The sequence below is a fragment of the Physella acuta genome, unplaced genomic scaffold, assembly GCF_028476545.2.
Source record: "Physella acuta isolate Inbredline_101_S28 unplaced genomic scaffold, ASM2847654v3 ptg001205l, whole genome shotgun sequence".
NCBI classification, from domain to species: Eukaryota; Metazoa; Mollusca; class Gastropoda; family Physidae; genus Physella; species Physella acuta.
Genome location: NW_026732722.1, coordinates 108,597 through 116,923, shown reverse-complemented (window position 1 = coordinate 116,923; position 8,327 = coordinate 108,597).

Below are 8,327 nucleotides of genomic sequence, written 5' to 3'. Positions count from 1 at the left end.
TTTACAACAAACTAGGTTCGGCTGACCCTAAGATATTTGGTATAACGGTAGGTAGCACCCCCCCCCCACCCACCTCCCCCTCCTCTCACGACTTGTGTCTACCCTGAGCTAATGACCAGTTCCTGAGCTAACAACAAAAGTTAAGCGTCATTAGTGTCTGGAATTGTTGCTGATTGGTTGTTATTTTTAGACAAGTCGTTTGATTAGATCAGGTCGTAAATGGACGTCAAGAGGTCGAAGAATGGACAAAATCTACACTGCCTGAGAAATGGACAATTTGAAGTTTCGCCTGCTGAAAAGATGACAAATAAAAAATCACTTGCTGAGAATTGGACAAAATAAATATCACTTGCTGAGAAGTATACTAAAAAATATCATCAACCGAGGAAGGGATAAATATAAGTATCGCCGGCTGATAAAAGGACAAATATAAGTATCGCCGGCTGATAAAAGGACAAATATAAGTATCGCCGGCTGAGAAAAGGACAAATATAAGTATCGCCGGCTTAGAAAAGGACAAATATAAATATCGCCGGCTGAGAAAAGGACACATTAAAATATCACTTGCTCAGAAATGGACAAATAGTAGCATAGCTAACCCAGAATCGGACAAAGTAAAACGACAACTCCTAGACTCCATGCTGTAACCTACATACCGACAAACCTGTGAAGTACCAGTAAACGGAAATGGAATACTCTAGAAACCAGTCTGAGTACAAAGACTGGCCCCACCGTGTTCTTAATTGCTAGTGTTTATTATATTTAAAGACAAGTATTTAGATGTGTAATAAATTCTAGAAACGTATGACATAAACTTAGGGAGAGAATGTAGTGTCTGAGTGCCCATTTCCCACGTTACATTTTTAGCCCAGATTTAATAAAATGTGATTCAGTTACACTACAATCTATTTTTGTATCTATCTATGGCTTTTATCAAGAGAAGTTTCTTTTTTATATTAATTCAAGATAAAATTGTGAATTCCCTGAAACCTTTTAACTTTTAATTCTCAAACAAAAAAAAGAGAAAAATAGAAAAATTTCAAGAAAGAAAAAAAAAGTTACTCTAGTTTCAGTAGGAAATATATCTATATGAAATAGATCCTAGCGAAAGATAAAACGGATTCCTGGAAAAAATACTTTATGTTTTTTTTGTCAACGGTTTACCATCGGTGAAAGCTGTCGCTTTTTTAGAGCTGAATGGACATGACGAATATTTCGCTGTAAAGGTCGGGTTTCGATACCGGGACTTTCAGGGCGTCAAGCGTGCGTTCTGCCGCTAGACCACGCCATTCCACATAAATATATGGTTATAAAATGATAATAATTTTGTTATTTATCTTCGATTTTTAATTTTCTTACAAAGGTCTAACTGTTAAATTTATATAACCTTTCATAAACATCTCCATTTTAAGTTATAGGACTGAATGACCGAATGAACGTGAAAATTTCCATCCGGATACGCCTGGAACACTGACCAAGATCTATTGTGTTATCGTGGATAGGTCAATGACCTTCGCATATCTGACGAACGGACCAAGATGGATTGTATTTATCGTGGATGGGAACATGGCCTTTACGTGTCTGACGAACTGACCAAGATCAATTGTATTCATCGTGAATTGGTCAATGACCTTTACGTGTCTGACGAACTGACCAAGATCGATTGTATTTATCGTGGATAGGTCAATGACCTTCACATGTCTGATGAACTGACCAAGATCGATTGTATTTATCGTGGATAGGTCAATGACTTTCACATATCTGACGAAGAAAACCGTGAAAAAAATAATTGCAACAAGAACGTTGATAAATATAAGAACAAGTTCATGTCACGTGACCAACCACCCCCTCACCCCCACCCTTTCCACCTGTCGAGGTCAACAACTTTGTTACCTGGGATGTGTTTGACCTAATTATAAGGGTCAACATTAACATTAACTGGGAGAGGAAATATTGTTCTTTGATACGCATTCAAAGCGTTGTCCGACACCATGACTCTCTCCCCCCCCCGGCCCCTACACACACGCACATTCACAAGTCCACACACATTTTATTTATATTAGAAAACGCACTCACAACCCCACACACGCACTACAATAGCCTATTTTATATATATATATATATATATATATATATATATATATATATATATATATATATATATATATAGGCACCAACTCTCGGCTTTTAAAAAAAACGACGTTGTGAAAAAAACAAATCTCTGGAATTAATGGAATATACAGACATACACCATGACCCCCCCCCCCCCCCCCCCCACACACACACACGCACACACACGCACATTCACAAGTCGACACATTTTACTTATATCCCAAAAACAAACAACTCCATACACGCACCTCCTTACAATAGAATATTATATATATATATATATATATATATATATATATATATATATATATATATATATATAGGCACCAAAATGACGTTGTAAGAAGAAAATCTCTGGAACTAATGGAATATACCGACATACGAAGCAATTATTTTCCAAATCGATGGAAGATAATCAAATCTATACACGGGTCAGCATAATTGGTCCACTTCACTCCCCTTGTTAAGCTTGAAAGAATCGTCGAAGTCAATGACCTCTTATCAAATGGATATCGCTAGCACATTTTGTGGTGTGTGTGTGTGTGTGTGGTGTGTGTGTGTGTGGGATTAGTGAGTTTCATTGCCGAGGTTCTAAGTCAGTTACTGTTTCTTTAGAGGGCAGGGGTGGAAGGAACCGTGTGTAACAGAAGATATGTATGTATATATATATATATATATATATATATATATATATATATATATATATATATATATATATATATATATATATATATAAATATATATATATATATATATATATATATATATCTGGCTAATTTTTTGCATACGTTTAGGACAATGGCTTGACCTTTAGGGAAAACTGTCAGTTTGACTCAAAGCCCTCGACGAGGGCTTAAAAGTGACTGCGAGTGAAATTCTCATTATATGAGCTATATTACGAAAACAAATTTCCTCCGACGACCCCCATTGAAATTTTGTGAGGTGGTAGGAGAATGCACGGGGGTGTCACAAAAAACTCGGATTATCTGGGAAAACTTCGTAAAGGGGTCAAAACTGACCAGTTGTATTTCTCTATATAATCTTTGTATTTTATGGGGAAAACAAAGGGTCATTTCAACGCAGACTTTAGGGTACTTAAACTCGGTATATCTGGCTAATTTTTTGCATACGTTTAGGTCAATGGCTTGACCTTTAGGAAAACTGTCAGTTTGACTCAAAGCCCTCGACGAGGGCTAAAAAGTGACCGCGAGTGAAATTCTCATTATATGAGCTGTATTACGAAAAAAAAAATTCCTCCGACGACCCCCCTTGAAATTTTGTGAGGTGGTAGCAGAATGCCTGGGGGTGTCAAAAAAAACTCGCCATGTCTGGGAAAAATCGGGAAATGGGTCAAAACTGACCAGTCGTATTTCCCTATATAATCTTTGTATTTTATGGGGAAAACAGAGGGTGATTTCAAAACGGATTTTAGGGCACTTACCTTCTTTACATCTGGCTAATTTTTTGCATGCTCTTAGGTAAATGGCTTGACCTTTAGGGAAAACTGTCGTTGTCACTCAAAGCCCTCGACGAGGGCTAACAAGTGACCGCGAGTCAAATTCTCTTTATATGAGCTCTATTACGAAAAAAATTTCCTCCGACGACCCCTTTTGAAATTTTGTGAGGTGGTAGGAGAATGCCTGGGGGTGTCACAAACAACTCGCCATGTCCGGAAAAATTCGTTAAATGTGTCAAAACTGACCAGTCGTATTTCCCTATATAATCTTTGTATTTTATGGGAAAAACAGGGAATTTCCAACACAAGTTTTAGGTTACTTAACCTCTGTACATCAAGCTAATGTTTTGCATACACTTCTATAGCTGACTAGGCCTTATGGAAAAACTGTTGGTCAGACTCAAAGCCCTCGAGCAGGGCTAAAAGATGACCGCGAGTGAAATTCTCCTTATATGAGATATATATATAAATAAATTGACGAACGATCTCCTTCATATTATTTGAGGTCGTAGACCGACCCTGGAGGGTAACAAAAAAAAAAAACGTTATTCACGTAGGAAAAATCCATTGTAGTCGTTAAATATGTTCATATATCAATTTTTTTAATATAAGCATAGTAACTGTTTTTAAAAAAAGTAAACAAAAAAATACGTCATTTGGTCCATTTTCAAGGGAGATAACCTTTTTAATAATTATTTTTCAAATAATTGTATACTATTTTAAACAGAAACAGAAAACGACAAAGTATAACATTTGTTTTAAACTTAATAAGTTGTTAATTAAGCTACGCATCATAATTAAATAAAAAATTAATTTTTAAAGTCAATGTAGTATAAATTATGAGATATACTGTTAATGGAACCTCTGTATTTCTAATTCCATTTTAGTTATAAATTGCGTACTTTCTAATTTTTGCTCTGAAGGCGATTGTTAAACAACATACAACATCTTCTCTAAAATTAGCATTACTGTTTAAATTAAAGCACTCCATACCTCATCCATCACCAAATAATTAGTATTCAAATTATCAAATGTTTTTGAAAACCTAAGCGAAGCTAGGCAGTATGCCTAGTATATATATATATATATATATATATATATATATATATATATATATATATATATATATATATATATATATATATATATATATATATATATATATATTTATTTATTTATTTATTTATTTATTTATTTATTTATTTATTTATTTATTTATTTATTTATTTATATATACTCTGAGCAGTAGCACACACTAATTATTTAATTTCCAACACGAATTCTTGACCAATACTACATCTACTTATTTCTCCCATGTAATGTTGGATTTTCTCCAAAACCTTTAGCTTTAAGTAGTACGTGTCAAACTTACTACATCAACTTATTTCTCCCACTTTCAGATTCGTCACGCTCTGATCACCCTCGTCGTCCTCACCTTGACCTTGCACCTGGCCACCGCGCGCGCCTCCACCAGCCTGGAGTGCAACCCCCGCAGAGCCAAGATGAGCTGTCTGATGGGCTGTTTCGGCTGCTTCGAGGCCTTCGGTGTGGAGCTCTACGACATGGCCGCATGTTGCCGGGACTGCCGGCTGACCAACGCGGAGATTATCGACGACGGGCCGTCCCGATGTTCACGAGACTACATCTGCTGCAGCTGGCTCAAGCGTATTGGGTGAACCAGGGGATGTTGTAGTTGTGTCCCTTTGTGTCGCTTTTCAAGGGTGAACCAGGGGCTGTGGGAGTTGTTTCCCTTGGTGAACTTTTCAAGAAAGGATGTTATAAATCTGGCTCGCTGGGGAATGGGATTTTATTGATTAATAAAATATATACTTAAAATAATGTATCAGTGTCTTTCTTTAAAAAGTGTTTGTTTTTCCGGTTACAACTTAATAATGATTTTTTTAAAGTTTTAATTTAGTAATTTAATTTTTTTTTAAATGTGTCTGTCCTTTCTTTTTAAATAGTGATTATGCTTTTCCATTTACAACTTAATAATAAATCTTTAAAAAGCTTTAATTTATTAATTTTTTTTTAAAATGTATCTTTCTTTTTAAATAGTGATGCTGTTTTTTAGGTTGCTAAATAACAATTTTTTAAAAGACGTTTGTATACCCTTTTATAAAGATTATAATAATGAAAAAAAATTGCAAAAAATTAAAATGTTTTTATAAGTAAGAATTATGTCCAATCATCATTAAAAATATAAAAGCGTTATTATTTACATAAAGTCATCTATTTTTATTCAAAGTTGGCTCGTCACGTTTTACATAAAGTCATCAATTTTTATACAAAGTTGGCTCGTCATGTTTTCCCGTTCGTGCCCAAGACACACCGGGCAGAAGAAGTAGAGTTCATCTGTTTCAGTGACCTTCGGCATAGTGTGGTCAGCACTATGTCAAGCTGCCTTAGTTTGTTCTGTTACACATTAGAGCTGGGTGAACTCGTGGAAATTTTACTCAGTTTAACCCGGATTCGAACTCAAGACTTTCGGGTTAGCAGTCTAGTGCCTCGCACACTTAAAGTTACTCTTTCAAACCAGGCGGTCAATGAGGTAGATAAAGTAGAGTTCACCTGTTTCTGTGACCTCGGCCTATGCTGAAAAAAGTGTGTTCATTAGTATATCTTGTCTCCTTTATTTCCCTAAGTTGAGTCATGCACCAATCAGAGATGAGTGAATATAGGAATGTCCTTGGGACTCCAACCCGGTATCTGAACTCGAGACTTTCGTGTTAGCAGTTGTGTGCTCTACTGTTCGACCACGCCGCTCCATTTAAAGGGTTGGTAACAGCCTAGTAACTTTATTCAAAATATTCAGGGATGAAGAGGGGGGGGGGGAAGCCCTATTTGATATCTTACTCAACCGAAATCGTTTTTTTTCTGTTTCTAGATCTGTTGGTTTATTTTGTGGCAACGAATGCCTATGCTTGATTTGTCATAGATGGGCTATGCATTAGGTGCAAATATTAAAGTGGCCTTTTCATACAATTGGCCGAGGTTGACCTTACCATAAAAGTGGCCGAGATTGGCCTTCCATACAAATGACCAATTTTGGGTTTTCCATAAAAGTGGCCAAGTTGGCTTAAGTTGGCCTCTATGCACGTAACATCGCTTCTGGTTGAAATCACGAACACGTCAAAAGACAACTCAATACAAAGTTGTACAAAGGCAGAGTGTTCAAATACCTAGTACGACGTGCAGTTATCGTACCAACTGCCTCAAAATTGGACCAGTAAAGTTATTTTAGAAGATTTAAATGACAACGCTATGACTGCAATATCAAAATTAAATCAACTTTTTCGTGTAATTAAAAATGTATAAAAATTTCACAAAACTCATATGACAAGATCACAGAGCTCAAAATTCCTAAAAAAGTATTTTATTTTTTTTTTAAATTACAAGAGAAAATCTTTTAAATAATATATCACATAGAAAATATAGTAAGCTTTATACATGCTATATATACATAATGAACTAAAACGGATGTAATTTATCTAATCATATACAAGTTATAAATATAAATAACATTATAGAATAAATAGGTTTTCAGTCATTGAACTTTGTAAACAATGTCACATGGTCATACTAAAGTCGCGTGCTGGACTCTCCGTTAGCGTGTCTGTCTGACGTGGCACCAGTGTCTGTCTTCTCGGTAGAGTCTGTCTGGAACCGCTTGCAGAAGAAGACTTTCTGCATGGCGCGATCATAGGGTTCTAAAGACCGTAGCGGCTGGGGTAGGAACATCAAGTATTGGAGCTTTCTGGGCAGGCTCTGTGGACGTTTAGCCTGCAGGCATTTGATGACGCCGATGATGATGAAGAGAAGGCAGACGGGCCCGAGGACGCCGAGGAGGACGTACCAGCCCGGGATGGAGAGAGCGAAGACTAGGGCGGGGAAGAGGAAGAACATGAGGAGGATGTAGACGATTGCGAACCAGCGGTACTCGGACGTGCAGTTGCCTAGAAATTTGGCAAGCGGGATGGGGAAGCGGAGGTAGGGGATGGGGTAGAACAGGAGGATGCCGGTGATGTTGAAGAAGAGGTGGCAGAAGGCTGCTTGTAACGCGTTTCTGAGGCCGTCCGTGTTGGCTAAGGCTGAGAGAATCGCCGTGGTCGTGGTGCCGATGTTTGACCCCAGGGTCAAAGGGTAGGCCTACATCCGGTCGAGTTCGATGACCCCGATGTTGACGAGCGGGGTGAGTTAGGGGGTGAAGATGGAGGAGCTCTGGACGATGATGGTCAACCCGGCGCCGATGCTGATGGCGAGGTATCCGGTGAGGTAGCACAACGGTCCGGGAAAGTCCGCGTTGATAAATTTTTTGATGATGAGAGCGATGGGGCCTTGGAGAAGGGAGTGCAGCAGTTTGACAATGGCGACTAAACACAGGCAGAGAATGGTAAGGGAGATAACCAGCATGATTGCTCCAATAGCTTTGTCTTTTAATTTGGAGTACGTTCCCTTGAATAAAAACTCACCTACAGGTTAAAATATAATAAGTATTAAATTACAAACATCATAATTACATTTAAAAATTAATACTAGTTAATTGTGTCAAAAAAAGTTAATTGTATATTTTATATTTGTATAAAGAAAACCAGGAATTTTGTGAAATTTAAAAAAATTATAAATAACTAAAAACATCACCACTAGGTTTAAAGCTTATTGTTTCTTACCTAACCACTTTTCTAATGGGTTTTTTAATATATATATTTAGACGTTTTGTATTACATCTATGTATATGTAAACCATCTTAAATGAATGA